General features: G+C 37.1%; 1 pseudogene; it reads right to left on the bottom strand.

Annotated features, from left to right (window-relative positions):
* Window positions 1-17,035: 17,035 nt before the first annotated feature.
* On the bottom strand, window positions 17,036-17,990 carry LOC148650313 (uncharacterized; annotated as a pseudogene).
* Window positions 17,991-18,816: the final 826 nt, after the last annotated feature.

Below are 18,816 nucleotides of genomic sequence, written 5' to 3'. Positions count from 1 at the left end.
GTAACACTGAGCAATCATATAAACTGTTCTGTTTTATTAACATTTTGTTCACATTCCTATTTAAATCCAGTGAAAAAGTGATGGTGTGGCTCCCACACATTTTTTTTTTATTTGATTCCATACTCCTGGCAAGCTTGCATAATGAGGATGACCTTTTCAGGAATTTCACCATTGGCCCAATAGCTCATTTGACAGTTGTTCATCACCAAAATGCAACATTTCATCCACAATGCTTTTGAGCTGGGTAAACAACAAAGTGTGGTTGTTAAAAGTGTGGTTGTGGTATGAGTGGATTTAAATGGACTATGATTCTTCTGCTTTGCCCAGCAGAGAATATTGCATTTAAATCACAGTTTTTAAAGGAATACCTTCACAGATCTATTGATTTATAAGGATTTAATAGGGCAGGGCCATGAGGGTGAGGATGTGCAGTCTTTCTTCAAATCTATTATACATCGAAACGCAAATGAAAAATGCATTCACTTGAGAACAGGCATTTGGAGAAAGACACCCTGTATCCTGGTTGAAATATAACTGGTTTTATCCTGCTTATTCAAATCAACTTTGTTACAACCGAGGTAACTGTCAAACTGTGAGAAAGAAGAGAAAAAGGCCTTTATACAGTATATATAGATCTAAAGGTACAGTAACTACCACATTTGTTAAAGATGCAGATGATTACAAGAAGATTTTTTGCTGGACAGCAAGTAGAACTGTCTGATGTACTCTCTCAACCTCATCATACAGTAGCTTTGATGTGTCACTGCATGAAGATTCACTCATCCTGCTGAAAGATTATTTTGTGTTTTACATTAAGTTCCAAAAAAAGGGTAACAACATTACGTCATTTAGTTTAAGTTACACAAATTATGTACAACAGATTACCAAGATAAGGAAACTGGACACCATAACCATAACTAGACCATGCAATAAAATAAACAAAATTTGATTACTGATTTTCTAGTAAATTGACGAAAATGCAATTTTTCGTTTTTAAGAAGTAGACACTAGCATTCTCTGTGCTTCCAGGCAAGACTGTCATTTGTGAGTACCAGTTCTTAAGATGCACCTACTGTTAACCCATATTTCCAGAACTGTCAGCTAGAATTTAAAATTAGATGTGGGCTTCCAATAGTACAGAAATGCAAATTTAAGACAGATGATGACAAGATCTTATAGGATATCATGCTGAGAAAAAACGCACAGCTACTATTGATAGTCCTACAACCTCACATTCAACAGAATAATTATCTAATCACAAATACAACATTATGTATACTTAAGGAAGCAATGAAGAATCCAGATGGTACATGTACAGTATATTGTGAAAATTGTCCTACGATTGAATATGTATGGATTATGTAACTTCCTTATAGGTACATGCTATTGAATTCAGAATTTGCCGTTTATTGCTGTAAATCACCGTTTACAAAAATTTTAGCTAAATAACATACATCTAAATGTTTTTTGGTGATGTCACCTTGAAAAGATTGATTAAAAATTGATTGATGGACACTGATATTATGGTCTGCACTGTAATGTACACTGTGACTGTGATCTTTGTTGATGGAAACTGTAGCAAGGTCTTACTTTCTGTCATAAACTTAGAATCGCGGTGCCAATCAGTGGCAGAGCATTACAGTTCTTAGTGAAGTGCTTCAACGAAATTACAGGGCGTTCCTGTCTGCAGGTTGATTAAATTGGTAAAAGTACAGTCCCCAGACATGTCTTCTACAATATTAAGAAAATAGCCCTGAATAAGAGTTCAACAGATAAGAAGTATTACCATTCTAGGGGTATTAATATAACAGATTTAATTTCCTTTTCATTTTTTGTTATGCTTCCTTAGGTTGCTGTTTTAATGGTAAGAAAATCCAAATGACAGCAATGTGAATCTTGTGGCATATTAGCATTTGTTCCTCAAGAGATTTATGCAAATGCACACGACTATAAGGATATACACTGCTGTGCAGCAGGCTTAGGCTTCAGTTTTCTGCTCTTCTCATTCACTGTACATCATTTATGATTTTCTGCTGAGATTTTGGACATTTTTTAACACCTCAGTGTCCTGGCTACACTTCACTATGGACTACATAGAGTTCTGAAATGGCTTTCTATTGGTACTTCCTACAATAGATCGACTTTGTAAAGGGGTGACTATATACAGTATGATGACTTTATATCACCTAGGTGGGTGCTGCAATTCATACTGTAGGTAGACAAAGTGTCTCCCCATCTATATACTGTATGTATAAAGTTCAATAGAGTTTAAATGAATTATTCTTATTCTTAATACCGTGTTTTGAAAAGCCTATTTTTAAAACAATTTAGCTGGAATTAAGTCACCTTACAGATGAAACCAAACAAACTTAGATTGATCAGAATTTTTAAAAACTTGATCGCAGCATCTTAATGCATACTGTATAATGAACAGTAAATAATATAATAATATTAGTAATATGAATTCTTATGTTGTTGCAGTAGATCTATCACATCTAACAATAATATTCATTGGACTTACAGTTATGTAATATAGTTATGTTTATTGTACTACATAATACAGAACTGTTACATGTACAGTATATTACTATTCTTTACCTTCTCTTAGTCTTTCACTTACTCTCACTAACTCTTCTGATGAGTACCGTGGTAATTGAGGCATCAAAACGTGACCAAGTAATCAGGACCACAGGCTATTGCCACATATTAAGAATGTCATCTCCTAAGCACACATGATATATTACGTTTCCAAATTGTGTCACTAATTTGGACATTCTGATTCAAAGGGAAGAGTACCACCTACTGGGCCACTAATAGTAGCACTTACAGTATAGTAGCAATCTAATTTTCCTTTAGAGGTCCTCTTGTACAAACCAGGCCCATTCTCAGCTAGTTTCAAAGCTCTGATTAGAACAGCTTACAAGGTGGTGATGCCTACTTTTTATTATTAGCCAGCATCTCTATTTAGGATTACAAGTTTTAACATTTATTTATTTAAGCACAATGCTTTATGGAATAATGATAGTGTGCTACAGTATACCAGTGCCAATGCTACCATTGAATTGCAATATCTCTTTATACAAAGTGCAAATAAAGCACATAATTATGCATTTAAGAATCATCTAGGAGTAAAGCTTTCATTTAAAGCAAAGTATTACAAAATCCCATTTCACATACTCTGTATTGAGAGGATTACATTTTTTCACCCAAATGGATTGTTTAACTTTTTTATAAGAATTCATTTATGATTCTGTCTATCAAAAAAAATTCTATTTTTCCAGTAGGCAGGCCATTTGAAAGCTCTGCATCAATCTTTCGTTCTTTAGATGACTGAACCTGTGCCCCTGGTGCCATTCATGTAGTGCAATCATACATCAAATAGTTTTTCATACCAGCCTCCACTGCCTCACTGAACAGGTTTCATAGGGTTGTGTACTCACCAACATTATTATTTTAAACACTGCTTCGATCACCAGTGAAGACTTTGTTCACAACCAACATTTGATAAGCTTTGGCTATAAATTTGCACTCAGAGAGACAAAAATCAGAGAAAGATGTTTAGACTCAAAAAGCTTCTAAAGAAGCTGAGCTATGACTTTTATCTTCCTTTCGTAAACCTTGTGCTGTGCTGGTGACACATTTTTCCCACAGCGTTTTGTGATAAATACAGAATAGACAAAAGTGTCCTGAGCACCAAGGGGCTGTCTGTTGCTAATCACTCTCTCCTGACAAGCAGTGCCTTGATGTCCTCCCCTAATGAGGTCACACAGCTTGCCTCTCACAATCTTTTTCTTGTTAACCCTTCCAATAAAGAAGAATGCACTGTCCATGACAATCTACATTATGTGAACGGAACAAGATAGCTTTATTTAAGAGGAATTGGACAACTACCATCGCCAATATTTTAAATCCTGTGCTTTTAATAAGAGTGTGATGACAGTTATTAAGTGGTTACTGTACACGGAAACAAACATACTGCATACAGAATATCTATATTCAATTCCTTTGTGCTCTCCTAAAAACAAAGTACAGTTCCTGTAATTAATTAGCCTGTAACTGAAATGTCAGCATTAAGAAATGCATGGTATTTTCTAATAATTAGGTTTTAACTGGAATTGTTTGCACTGCTTTCCATATTTCACATGATGAGTCTCTGCAGTATTTCTGTATGTAACCAGAAATTAGTTGGACAAAGCTTGTGTTATGAAAATTGATCCTCAACCTAGATAAACCTACAGTATTTCTCTCTCTTCATCGTACTCAGGGTTGATCGATCTAGTACTTACGGGCAAATTCTTATGTGCTCATGTGATGTGCAATTTGTCTTTGCAATTGTTTTAGAAGCACAGATAAAGTTTCTTACTTTGTTCGGGATAATTCATTCATGAAGGGAGTAGGCTTACCGCATTAGTATAATCAATAGCTTGGAGCATCTTAGAAAGACCCAGCAGGGCTGTTGCATAAAAAATGCTGTTCACTTAATGTTCCTGTTGGTTAATCATGGGAATCACATGTATTTTTTTGTTATCTTGAATAATGCAGCTGTTGCTTGCATGAGACATCTGGAAATAGCTGATTTACTTGTTCTAAAAGTAATCCCATTCAGTTCGCTAATGTGCTAAAAGGAGACAAGGAAATTGCATATTTTTATTTACAGTCTCTGCCAAATGAAACAATGTTAACATTTTGTCAACAAAACAAAATGCTAAACATTATCACCATTTGGCTAACACTGCATAATCAAACTGTAACACTTGATCTACAAGCTGCTGTAAAATCAGGAATTTAATCTTTTAAAGTGATAAAACATTTCCAGGCAGAATTAGCAAACTAATGATTTTAAAGACTTTTCTTCTACCTCTCGGCAAATCCTGTGAGTTTTTTGATTGTAATAACATCTTCAAATTTTTGCATACATTAAAAAGGCTTATTCTTGGTTAAGGATGTGTTGTTTCATGACAATTAAGTCAGAATTGACAACAGACGCTCATTTTATTCAATCGTAATAGGTTCTATTTTCTTGTTTCAATCAATTGTCTTCTTTATGAAGAACCCACCAAGATCACAAAAAAACTTTGTGTTTGCACTTGCTTTGTTCTGTTTCCAGAACCAGATTCATGTTGCTCAAGGCCAGAGGCAATAACTAAATAAGAGTTTACAGCTTGTGGGATTTCTAGAGTTCAGGTTCAGTTCAAGGTATTCACATCAAGATTCTTCTCAAGTGGATTCTGAAGTTTGGGTGTTGTGCCTTACATGTATAAACGGCTCCCTTTACAAGCAACTGTTTGTGAAAACAGTCACATTCTCAGTGCAGAAGGCTAAGACCTTTGGATAAGGAATTGTTAGCTGCAAATAAGCTATCATCTAGATCTATCATAGAATACATTATAATATGCTTTAAATTCAACAACATATAACTTTGTTGTACAGTACATATATTATACTATTTTACATTTTATTTGCATTCTAATTATAAGCATCCTAATTTTACAGCAAATCCTATAAGAGAAACATCCAGTGTGAAGATGTTACTTGTACAAACATTATGCTCCTGTTTTTTTTTTGTGGTTTGCTTATTTTCTTTCTCATTAAAAGAGGTAAAATTAGTTTGGTGCAGTTAATTTGATTTCTTTGTACTTGGAAAAGCTGTTTTGCTCAACATGGGTGCATAGGAGAAGCAATGCTGAATTTAGGACAAGACGTTTTGAAAGAAAATGATAGGTTGCTATCATTTAGGTTTGTACAGTATGGACAAGATATTGAACCAGCTTTGTTGAATCTAGTCTGTGCAGACTGGGGGTAAGGACTATACCACTCTCACTCTTACATTGATTCATAAACAGAATCAATAGTTGGGCTTCAGGTCAGCACACTGTTCCCATAGGGCTTCACTATAAACATTCCACAGTATCCCTCTTCCCTAGCTTTAGTGCTGCCTTTCAGACACAGTCTCCTGAGCTGCTGGGTTTTCTAGGTTTCACTGCAATCAGACTCAATAATGTAATTTAACTAATTACTGTCTCAACTATTTAAGAAGATTATCCTGTTCTTTAGACACTGTTTAAAGACACCTTAAAACCTCTTTGATAGGGGCATTTCTGACTGAAGGCTATCGGCTAGATTGAGTCATCATTGTCCTTTATACAGGCCACACATTTGTTTCATATTGCACAGCAGAATAGCAGAACAGTGATGACTTACTGTATTTAAAAAACATATAAATGAATCCATTTCTGAAGTCATCAACAATAAATAAATAAAAGGAAAAAGGACACAAATTTTCAGAAGCTATGCCAAAGGCAACAGCTTAAGTTCCTTACACATAGTCAGCTGGAAAACAAATGCTGTACTTATTTATGGAATGACAGTTTGGCATAGTTGACCCACTGTACCCCTGTGACTGAATCATAAATGACTGTTTTTAGAGCTACTGATAATATTTATGCATGTTTAAGTACACATTAACTTGGGTGAGGGTCACACGAAAATGACAGAGATCTGGTTTCAGAGATCAGAAGTTATTTTATACTGGTTAGATGAAACACAGTCTACACAGCACATTTGTCTTAATTGTGATGTTCAGAGTAGGCATTTTCAAAATCTTAAAATCCTTAAAACACCCAAAACATTAAAACCTGTGGACATAACCTTTACTTGTTCCTTTGCAGCCAATGCACCCAGATGAAGCTACCCACTCAAACATTTTTAACACCTGTTTTGTTCTTAACAACCCCTGTCAGATTCATTATTAACATTAGTTGTTTTTTCAGACAGAAATATCAGCTGATCGTCCACAGTATTTTAAAATGTTAGTGATTTAATATGCATAGAGACTAATTGTAACATACAGTATGGTAACTAGTATGATTAAAAACTTGTAATGGGATCTTCTGAGTAGCTTTCACAGTAAACGTTTTCAGTCAGAATACAGGCTGATCCTAAAGGTCCTGGTGTTGCCTGCCCACACCATTAGCTGCCGGAGACCAGAATTCCCCAAGCAGTGAATTACAATTGGCTGAGTGTTGCCATGGCAGGACTTAGCTGACCAGGGTCCATTCAATTTTAAGTGCAGTAATGACTCCGAGCAACTGATGGGCATCAAGAAGCTTAATGTAAAGAAGAAACATGCATTAGATCACCTAGATTGAGTATAACATTAGCAAATACTTTGCCAGATACAGTACATTTTTTAAACCAAAGCTTCCAATTGTACTTTAGTTAAAATATCCAGAACGGATTTTAGAAAATATAACTTTTAGTAGGCTGTAAGACATGGCATTTGCTATGATTCTGTACTAAAGGATGTTCATCCTTAAAGAGCTCAGTCGATAAAGTCCCAAGTAGGAAGAACAACCGAAAGAACAAAGGGATATTCTAAAGGTGTAAAGTGTATGCACTGCCTGCAAAACCCAGCATTACTGAATTTACTGAATGTCCTGTGATTTCATGTCACTTTTGTTAAGATGCTTCCAAAGTACTGTTAAGATTTGCTGCACTTTTTATCTAATGTGTCGCCTCCAGTAAACCAATGGTAACTAACTTCACTCTCCAGTAAAGACTTCCAATGTAATTTGAATCTTTTATGGGCTCATGATAAAATAATGTGTAAACCTAACAGAGGTTATTATTATCCAATTAGCAACTGCAATTTTCAACTTGCTTTAGGGTACCAAGAACTGTTTTCAAGGAACCTTGCCAGCATCACAACCTCAATATAAAGAGAACATTGAGACTGACCGACAAAGGACAAAATCACATCCCCTCTAGCAGGCATAAAGACCATTTGTTAGATAAGAGCAACAGTCACAGAAGGAACAGAAACAGGCAGTCTCCTGGAGCACCTTCAACTCACAAAAAGGAGAAGGATTTTTTTTACAGAAAAGGTCTGAACTTCATTACATGTAGCAGATCTTCCTACTAGAACAGTGTGGACAGGAGGACAAATGTACAGAAAACCGACTTTTCCCTGAACTTGAGAAAGTAGATCATCAGCTGATGTCACACCAACCCAGATTGTCAGACCTTCCCTTCTTGGTTTGGTCCTCAACCCTCGCTTTTTCCCTATAACCCTGATTTAATTGGCTGGTCCTGTTTGGCCAGGGACAGGTATTATACATGCAATACTTGTGCCCCTGACACAGCTGCAGTCAGAAGCAAAAATATGTTCTTTAATAGCTTCAGAATCTATAGACTGTTTCATTTTTGTCTTTCACAGACATTTTTACCTTAGTACAAAATACCACTCAAGTTACCACTAAGCAACTTTACTGATCTAGCATGACTGTCAGATTAGACCCACTTCTCTTTGAACTAAGTAATATTATAGTCTTTGTTGTGTTTTGGGTTCATTGGCATACCGTAGAGTGGAGTTAGTATTAAGGGATTGGCAGCACTATTGTGTCATTATGCGGTTGTATGTGACTAAGAGTAAGATAAAGCACTGGCTGGTTTTCGTTAATCCAGCTTCATGTTCAATGACTCCTGATTCTATAGGACAAATCATTAAAAACTCTTCTACTCTCATGAGGATTGGGAATGGTGACCCATTCCTCTCTCTTGGTCTCTCGAGTAGTCCCGCGCCACTTTCAAGCATTCTCCTCCCATAGCTACACTCCAGATCCATCTGCTCCATTACAGTATACTATTTACCATAGACCTTTTTAGTGAGGGACATCTATGCTGCAAGCTAAGTGCCACAAATGAATTAAAAAAGCATATTGCATAAGAATATTAATTCCATCCACAAAACATGACATGAATTTGAATGAAAAAGGTCAGGCCCTCCAGCGTGCCTCGCTAAGCAGTGCAGAATATTTTTGTTACTATTTCTTTTATAAAATGGTGAATGACATTTAACTTACATCACTCCTTACTAAATAAACGCTTCAACAAGCACATAAAACGTCAGATGGAAGGCTGTTCACAAACCTTTGAAAGGAGTGAAAAAAAATGCTAAGATCTTGATAATTGTAATATTTTAAGAGAAAAAAGCCACACCTACTTTACCTTGATTGACCAGCCTCAGTAGAGATCAGTTTTACTTCTATCAAGAATTTATTAGTTTAAAGATAATATCTCTCATTTTACTGAGTCATGCTGTAATGTTTTTTTTTGTTTGTTTGATTTGAGATGTAAAGCCTAGGGCAATGGGTTATTTTTAATGATGGTGAAGGGAGCTATGGAAGTAAACATTGTATCTCAAATGCTCTTTATTGGCATTCTGAAGAAGAGTAGAAATATTAGATGTGACACCCATTTTTGTTCCATATCTGAAATGGAAATGGCTTTTTCGTGGGGTTGCATGCATTTTAACCTAAAGACAGCAGGCAGACAGCTAAACACAATAAAAAAATAAAATTACAAAATAACCACAACAGTGAAAAAAATTACCTGCTCCTGTCCCTCATGAAGTACTTTGCAGAATAAACTCTCTGTCCAGAAATGGTTCATTTTTCAAAAACCTCTATCACCAAAGCATTCAGTGTGTGACACTTGCAAGAAGGTACTGAAAGACAATTATTCAGCAAAGCCCTTTGTTTTCGTTAGAGGATTGCGCTGCTGTAACAACCCAATTTCTACTGGCTAAGTAACCCAGCCTATGGCCTTTTACATTGTATGCCCTAAATTGTTTGCAAATAGCTTGCTATCTTTGAGAATCCCAGCTTTGCCTCTCTGAGATCATTAAGAAGATTGCCAGTGTAGTTGAAAATAGCTGCGAATCTCCATGTATGCAATTTTTAATAAGAAAAACGCCTTGAGCTCACACAGAAAAGGGAAAAATTGGCTTGTTTCCTCATTATACCCCTGCTTATTCATGGCAATTATCCCTCTTAGCCCTGCAGTGAATTAAACGTACCACCCCCTTTGTTGACATCTTGGGTAAAAGGGCTTTTATTTTGCCAGGGATACGATATGTTCTTTTAGTAATTATTTCCTAAAGTATAATGGAAAGCACAGCAGCATTCACTTTAGTGCATAATGGAAGGCTCAGCATCCACTACAGGCAGAAGAATTAAGCAAAAAAATAGTAAAAATGATTTCATTGTTGTGAAACACTGCAGTTTTCTTTCCTTCAGTGTTTGAGATGTCATTTTGCATTTCGATTATTTGAAGCTCATTTTTTCATGTGTGGAGACATATCCTGGGCGTATTGGCAGGCTATTGTGTTCCCAAGCAGTAAGTAAATTGACTGTTCTTGCATTGGTCTTCCGCATGTAGCCACAGCCAGATGATCTAAATCCTGGGGTCAATAAGCAAGTGTTACGCCTCACCAAATGAGCAAGCTCATTTCTGACACTATGAGTTACGTTAAGTTAAAAAGGTCAGAGATGTATTTTGTGCATGGGAACAGAGAGCAGTGCTTCTCCTTTCAATCTGTCTTTCAATCTGGTCCTGAAACATGGAATTCTTTTCATGCTTAGCCACCATAATGTATTCACCATAAATCACAAAACAATATGTTTTTTTTATTCTAGTGGAAGAAAATAGCATATTACAACCCACACTACCACTGTTCAGGTAAATGTATCTTGCTGTTCTTACAGAAATGTACAGTAGTACAGTGTTAGCAATGTTTTTTGTAGTTCTGATAAAAATTGTAGTTTGTTAAGGAAGCATTTAATTTGCCAGCATGCAACATACTCTACACACCCGACTCATCATCATCATCGCTATCAGCTTCCTAAAATGTTATGCTAGCAGCAGCATACAATTATTGAGGACCTGAGAAGCAAGATAACGCAATCAGTGAAAAGCTAAGCAATGTGCCAAAACCCAATGAAGTTAAACACTGAGCCAAGAAAAAACAAGGCACTAGAGATTATATTTTTTGTTATCAATAAGTTATTTTTAATTATTTTAAGTGTATACAAGTGGAATTTAGCTGTCTTAACTTTCCAAATTGTTCCATGTATGAGGGATTAAAGGTACTGCAATCACCTGAGCTACAGTATGTAGGAAAATCTCAGAGCCTTTATTCTGAGGTACAGGATTAAAAGAAGAAAGATTCCACAAGACTGGCTTGGGTAACTAGAGCAGACTCAATTATAGAGTGTTTCCACCCATGTGAGCACTAATGTGGCCTTGTTATGATTTGTTTTATTCAAAAATATGTACTTCCAGAAAATCTTAAATACAGTACACGTTTTCTTAACATAATACAGTGTAAACTAGTTTTTTTCCAATTAACATAATACTGAATTCATGATACTGAAACCAGATGCAAGCAAATTAATTTCTGTAAGTACACTATTTTAGACTAATAGTTTTCCCTAACATTTCAGAGGCATACAAGACACTGTTTTGAGCTAAACATACTGTAAACAAAGCTTTGGAAGATAATGTACTGTTTTTTTTTCTTCGATTTTCTTGTTAGAGGCTCTTTTTTTCAATTTCTAACTTTTTCTCGGCTATTCAGGCTATTCTGGTACAGTATATTTTCTTGGTTAAGGAAGCAAATAATTTTCTCTGAGACTGCAGGATATAAAACAGGTGTGCTGGTCTTTTTGAAGTAATAGAGCACCATATATATCACTTTTTAATGGCAGCTCTTATCTTTGCACTTCTGAATATAAGTATCAGTGAAGGATCATATCAGTATGTTGAGTGCCCTCAGGAGAGAAAACCTATCTGGATTTGTTTATGTAATATACCTGGAATTAAGATTTTGTCCAAGAATTTGCATGCTGATCCATGTTGCCTGACATGCATTTAGAATTTATGGGACATACAGTATCACATTAATATTTTTAAAATGTTAACATCAGCACAGATATTTGGATATCTGGATAAACTAGTTTCAATCATAAAGATATTCCACACATATTCCTACTGTGCATATTTATATTTACTGTATTGCCTTGACTGGGTGTCACATATAACCATGCAGATATCAGTAGCACGCCAAGTTGTAGTGGATCATTGAGGATTTAAAGTTTCTAAGATGTCGTTAATAAGTTCTGTTGCATAGTAATTGAGCAATGTGATTATTACTCAACAGATGTAGAAGCAACACACACAGTAGCTCTGTAGCCAGCAGCTTTTAAACTCCTTTTACCCTGTTTCATTTGGTGAAGCCTTGTATTTCTTCTGACATCAAGAATTTTAACTGATCCTGTAGTTCAAGGGACAAAAGATTTACCACCAAACCTCCTGTGTCTCATCATTTTTCCCCCCATTACACACTCCATCTCAAGGACTGCAGCTAAAAGTATAGAATGCCAATTAAGTCATTCTCAACAGGAGCCCACAAACAATAAATCACAGCTTGGAGCTGCTAATCAACATGGCTGTAGTGCAGTAGCATCTACTAAACACAGAGGTAAAACGTATAATTTAAAGGGTAGTTAGAAATGGTATTACTGAAGGGGATAACATATTGTAGGCTGGTGAGCAATCTATCAGAAAAATAATAACTGGTTGCTCAGGACAAAACCGATTTTTTCCGGATCTCCACAATCTGGTGATGAAAACAGTATATGCATCAAGTTTCTGTACAGTCTCCATGATGTGGGATGGATCCAATCCCACAATGGTAATATATAACAATGGTTCTTTTTTCACTTTTCAAGAATTTTTGTACTGATTATTTTAAACCTGTATTCCACATAGTTAATAATCTATACTTGTACAGTGCAGTATATGCATGATAAATGCATTAATTTAGTTAAATAAAATTACTGTGGGATAAATGTTATTAAATGTTAAGGATTGAGTTTCCATATTCATTTGCATTTGCATTCTGCTTGCTTTTGTAGTAGTTGGCTATGATTCTTTTTTCCCTGGATTGTGATTATAAGGTGAGCAGGTGCTGGGTTAGAGCCATGTTAATCTCCAGGATTACTTTAAAATTCCTGCATACTGAAGCACATCCCACAGCTGCTTATATGATATGCACCTGGTTAGTTGGAAATCGCTATGACACCAGACTCATTGGATACAATTAAGGAGACCCACAGGTTATATCTATTAACCACACAAGGTGTCTTAATTCTGACTACAACATGAAATTAGGTGTTTTGTGTCTTGCACAAAGGAGAAGCTAAAAGGAGTTTATCCTGAATTACATCCAACTTTATGTTTTGCCCTTCTTCAGATAACATGAGTTTATTACCTTCAAACTGAATGCCAGATACAGTATGATTGTATCAAGACACTTGAAAAACTCTCAATACTGAATAAAAGTTTTATAAAGGTCTTCTTTTTCCTTTTGTACAGTATATGATAACTACTTGTGTTTTTCTTTTATCTTTTTTTATCTTATATGTGTATATATAACTTTTGTCTTGTTTTCCCACATTTAACTCTAAACTGTTATCTAAACACCAGTCAGAGAAACTAAAAATAAGGCATCACTGAAAAGTTAGCTCTTAAACAAACAGATTGAAGACTATGATTTGCTATAAATAACTCATGAATGTTCTGTATACATTCACTGCAAGAGGATAATCATGGGTATCTCAGGTTTGCAATATCTAGACTTAATCTCGGTCCACTAATTACTTATGCAGAATGCTGAAAAATATTCAAATGAACAAATAATGAGCTAGAGTGAAATAGAAACTTATGAAATAGGGTCCATCAATAGTTTCACAAATATTGGATTATTTTATGGATATTTGCCTGCTTGTACCATCAAATGAATGGACTCTCTCAGAGTCATATAATGTCTGTTTGTTCTAAGGAGCCCAAGAGAGACAGACAGATATCACCTTCCCTGGTCAGGACAATCATTATAATACAGTCTTGCTTACAAATGGGCTGAAAGTGCAGGACAATCCCAAAAATGAGAAGAATGGCCAGAAGAATGAAATAAAAAGGGGCAGCAACATGTCAAACCTTGAACATGTACTGTTCAAACAGTTCTTGTAGCTCCCAGAGGCCTAGTACTGTACATTACTAAGAGGAGGTTTGTTCAGTGACAGAAAGACAAGTCTGTCCTCATCAGTCTGGATCACATTGAAAGCAGATTCTTACCCAGTGATGAGACGTCCTCGTTGCCTGTTAAAGGACCCTGATTTAAGCATTCATCATGAGTTTTACTAAAATCATGCAATATAATAATGGGCCAAGGGGCAGTTTGTAATCATTGTGAGATGACACGATTATTTCACAGAGCCTGCAGATAATCTCGAGGTTACCACCTTCATTTAATGTGGTTGGGTTATAGGATCACTTGCGAGGCCTAATGAAGTAAGCAGGTGTTGTTTAGCATGCAAATAGAACATGGAATATCCACCCTTTTATGTTCCTGTCACAGATGAAAAGTGAATACAGGCTGCCTAACAAGATAAAGCTCACTGCTTTACTGCTGATAACACTGCAGAAGGCCTGCATGGCTATATTTAGTCAAAGCAGGATGACTGGTAATGACATGATTTATTGTCTGTACATAAATGTGGTTCCTAATTTTTCCCTCACGTGAAAATCTTCAAAAAGGTCTTAATTGCTTTTTCCCTTTGTTAACAGCAACTTTTCTTCTTCCATTTTTTGAGTTTTGATATTATTTTGATCGATGGGGTCTGACTGCAACACGAAATAGCTGTTTATGTTTTAAGCTGCGATGACCTCTCAACATGGCTGTTTCTCATTGGCTAGTGATGCTATAAAGCAGGCAGAAAAATACAAAAATTCTTCCATTTTGACATTTAATGGAGTAATACTTTAGGACAGATATTAAAGGAACATAAATAAGGCATGTTTACATTTTCGAAAAGTCCCTGGAGCATTCAGTCTAAGCCTTTGTTAGAAGGTCAAGCCTGTAACATATCACAAAGCAAATGTCAGAACAAGTCATTTATCCCCATTTTCCCAAGTGACCAGCTATCGGCTGACAAGAAGTCAGCAGTCTCATGAATAAAATGATTTTTTTGCATACTTTTTTGTATATTTTCTGCAGGAGAAACTTAGCTTCTCTTGTTATCGGACCTCCTCTGAGGCCTAAAGTCTGTTTTCTGAAGAAAGGGAAATAAAAGAAGAAACATCAATGTGGACATTTACTTGGCAGTTGATGGCTTGCTGACAAAACAGAACAAAACATCTTTTAAATGGCAATAATCTACTCAATGGCACATTTACTTGACAGTGGAATAATGTCAGTGAAGTAGAAGACAACAGCATCGAATCACTGTAGGTTAAACTCTCTAATTGAACTCTAGTTCAATTTCATGGGTGTGAACTACCCAGAGAGGAAGAGATGGTCTCCCTCCAACATGCCATGGTGCATAAGTAATATTTACCTGATGTTACTCATATTTATTATAAGTCATATTTAATAATGGTGGGTAGGTGTGTCAGCATGCGTAGGCTGCAAAGGAACAATACTGTAGGTTTATTACATGCTGAAAAGAGAAGAAAGAAAACGCAATGTTTCGGCCATGGAGTCTTCTTCAGGTGTGAGAAAGATAGGGCAGTAAGCAAAGGTAATGTAGCATAGGAGAACAAAAGCTGGGAGAGAGGAGGAGCGGGTGGCGGGAGCAGGAGACAGAAAGAGTGGCCAATCAGGTAGTGTGAAGTCAGGATAGGTGTAGAGAGGTGTGAAACGAAACCTACTGTACAATGAACAGAGAGAATTTAGAAGAAAATTAGTCTGTTGATGAGAGAACGGGGAAGGTGTGATCCTAGCTGCAGGATAATTTTAGTTTAAGTAGTATTTCTGATGTAGGATTAGGAAAATCAAGAAGAAGACAGACAGAGAGATTAGTGTGATCATGGTCGTCAGAGGTGAAATGAGAAACAATAGGCTTGGAGAAATCTTTAATCTTCACAGCCCTTACATGTTCTCTGAAGCGGTCTCTGAGTCTCCTTACTGTTTTCCCAATGCAGATGGCTGGGCATTTACTGCAAGAGATACAGTAAATAAGGTTGCTGGAGGTACAAGATGTCATCTGAGTGATCCGGAATTGTCCTGAAGGGCCTCGAATGAGTGTGGTGTGAGAGTACTTGCAGGTGATACCGCGAGCTCTGTTACAAGGGAAAGTGCCTGGGGTGGATGGTTGCTGAGGACGGTCAAGGGAGCTGTGAACAAGAAGGTTAAGCAGATTAGGTGGTTGGCGATATGAGATGATGGGGTGGTAAGAAAATAGGGCCCCAATGGAGGGACCATCTTGTAGGATGGGAAAGTTGTCATTAATAGTCCTGGGGATAGGAAGTGTGTTGGGGTGGTAGGGAAGCACCAAAGGAATGCAGTTGTTATAGCAGGAGTTCCTGACTGAGTTGATGTTCCAATGGGGGTTTTTGGCTTGGGGACGGGCCCTGTCAATAACACTGCTAGGGCATCCTCTGTTGATGAAAAAATAATGCATTTTGAGGGCTTGGTTCTGGAAATTGATGTCGTCGCTGCAGAGTCATCGTAGCCGAAAGAACTATTAAAAAGGGAGAGAGTTTTTAGTGTATTTGGGGTGAAATGAGCTATAGTTGTTATAGTTGTGAGATAGTTGTGTGAATTGGTGTGTTTGTATTAGACTGAAGTAGAGAGTCGGGGGTAGTTAATGGAGAAGTTGATGTCTAGAAACAGAAGAGTAGTGGAAGATACTTTATGTTAACTGTATATTTGAGGGATGGGTGGAAGTTGGTGAAGTGATGCAGAAAGTACTCAAGCTGGTCATTAGAGCATGTGGTGGCACCGATGCAGTCATCAATGTATTGCTTGCAGAGGTCAGGGACAAAGCCGGTGTAGGAAGCAAAGAAGCGTTCTTCTACCCAGTCAACATAAATATTGGCATAGCTGGGTCCCATTCTGGTGCCCATGGCAACTCCACTAACCTGTTGATAAAAATGGTTATTGAATGAGAATACATTCAGTGGGAGAACCAATTCTGCAAGGCGTACCAGGGTGTGGGTGGGTGGATTAAGCACTGTGCGTTTGTCCAACATGTGCTTGAGGGCTGTAAGACCGTCATTATGGGGAATCATGGTGTTAAGAGATGTGATGTCCATGGTAAAAATGTAGTATTCGGGGCCCTGAAATTGGAAATCATTAAAAAGGAGAGCATGGTTGGTGTCCCAGATGAATGAGGGAAGAACTTCACCAGCAGTCTCATAAGGCTGTCGAGAAATGCCGAGATGTAAGTAATTGGACAGTTGCATGCTGATACAGTGGGGCATCCAGGGGTGTTCGGTTTGTGGATTTTGGGGAGGAGGTAAAATGTTCAATGATGAGCCGGTTCGCCTCCTGGGGAAGCTCCTTACTGCTGATAAGAAGGGAGATGCTGGATACCACTTCCTTTTGGTAGTCAGTGGTAGGGTCCCATTGGAGAGGAAGGTGGGCAGAAGTGTCAGTTAGTCATCTAGAAGCTTCAAAAATATATAGGTTCTTACGCCACACCACAACTGAGGCTCCTTAGTCCGCTGGTTTGATGACGATATCATCTCTGTTTCGGAGAGACTGGAGCACCTGAATTTCTCCTTGGGTGAGGTTAGACCTGTGTTTACTGGGTATAGAGAGTGTCTTGGGAGCTTGATTAGTGCGTTGGTTAATAAAATAATCGACTGGTGGAAAATGGCCAGAAGTGGGAGTCCCACAGCTCTGTTTAAGATTAATATTGTTAAAGACATCAATACTAGGATTGTTGTCAGCTGCCTGTGAAGAGGAATTGTCAGCAAAATGTGCTCTGAGACGGATCCTGCGGTAAAAGCGGTTGAGGTCGACATGGGTTTGTGGGATGTCCAGCTTCCTGAGAACTGGTACAAAACTGAGGCCTTTGCTGAAGAGGGATCGCTCATCCTGTAAAAGGTCAGAAGGTATAGTGACAACAAGGTTAGGATTGGTGGAGGTGGTAGGGGTGTTGATGGTTTTCTTCTGTAGAAGATGACTGAGTTTTTACCTTCTCTGTAGTGAGAAACTGGTAGAGTTTGGAGTTGAGAGATCTAATGAGGTTAGTTATAAAGAGAAGATGATATGGAGCTGTCAGCCATAGAAATTCCTTAGCTTCTTTGATGTTGTTGTTGGAAAGGAAAATCTGTTTTTTGAGGGTGAAAATAGTAGAAAGCATTAGTTTCCTAGAAAATTGTTGTAGACCGCTCTGAGTGTTACTCTGGGTGATATCAGAGTCAGTGTTAAATTTCAGGCAAAATCCTTTAGGAATGATATTATGTCAATGACATCGGTAAAGGAATAGAAGGTGGTTAGAAAGCCTGGTCTTGGAACAGATCGCTGTGAAGAAACGGAATGCTGGTTTAGTAAGAGAGGAGGGCAAGTGACCCAGGGAGGAAGAAAAGGAATGACGAAGAGTTCTAGAAAGAAATTGGAGGAAGGCATAGTGGGTCACAGCAGATGTAGGCTGAAGTAGTTCAGGTGGGTAGCTGCGTCAGCATTATACAGTATTTAATAATGGTCCTTTTCTGTGCTTTTCTTTATTTCCTCAAGGCTTGACAATCAACAGGCTAAACAATCTTATCACCTGTGTCCAATCACCTGTCTAAGGGTTATTGTAACAAATTCACTTGTGTGTATCAGTCAGTCCTGAAGATGAATTAATCAAAATGATGCCAAAAATATTTATTCAGTATCCAAAGTATCAGTTTTAAAACATGCAGTATAAACATACTAATAAAGTGATAGTTTCAAGCACTGTCTTTGGCATGTATAAATGTTAATAAAAGCTTTGAAATATTATAATATTATATATATACAATATTATATGGGCACTTAAAAATACATTTAAATCAGTAATTAAAGCCACCACAGTAAATAATCACAGATTTATTCACATTTTAAATAAGTAGCAGATAGATTTGTTGATTTCTTGGTTGGTATACAGTAGTTGTTTAGGATAGTCAAAACTTACTGTGTACAGTATACTGTTAATAGCTAATCAA

The sequence above is a fragment of the Lepisosteus platostomus genome, chromosome 13, assembly GCF_059453375.1.
Source record: "Lepisosteus platostomus isolate fLepPlt1 chromosome 13, fLepPlt1.hap1, whole genome shotgun sequence".
Taxonomy (NCBI): Eukaryota; Metazoa; Chordata; class Actinopteri; order Semionotiformes; family Lepisosteidae; genus Lepisosteus; species Lepisosteus platostomus.
This window is presented reverse-complemented; position numbering and strand designations above follow the sequence as displayed.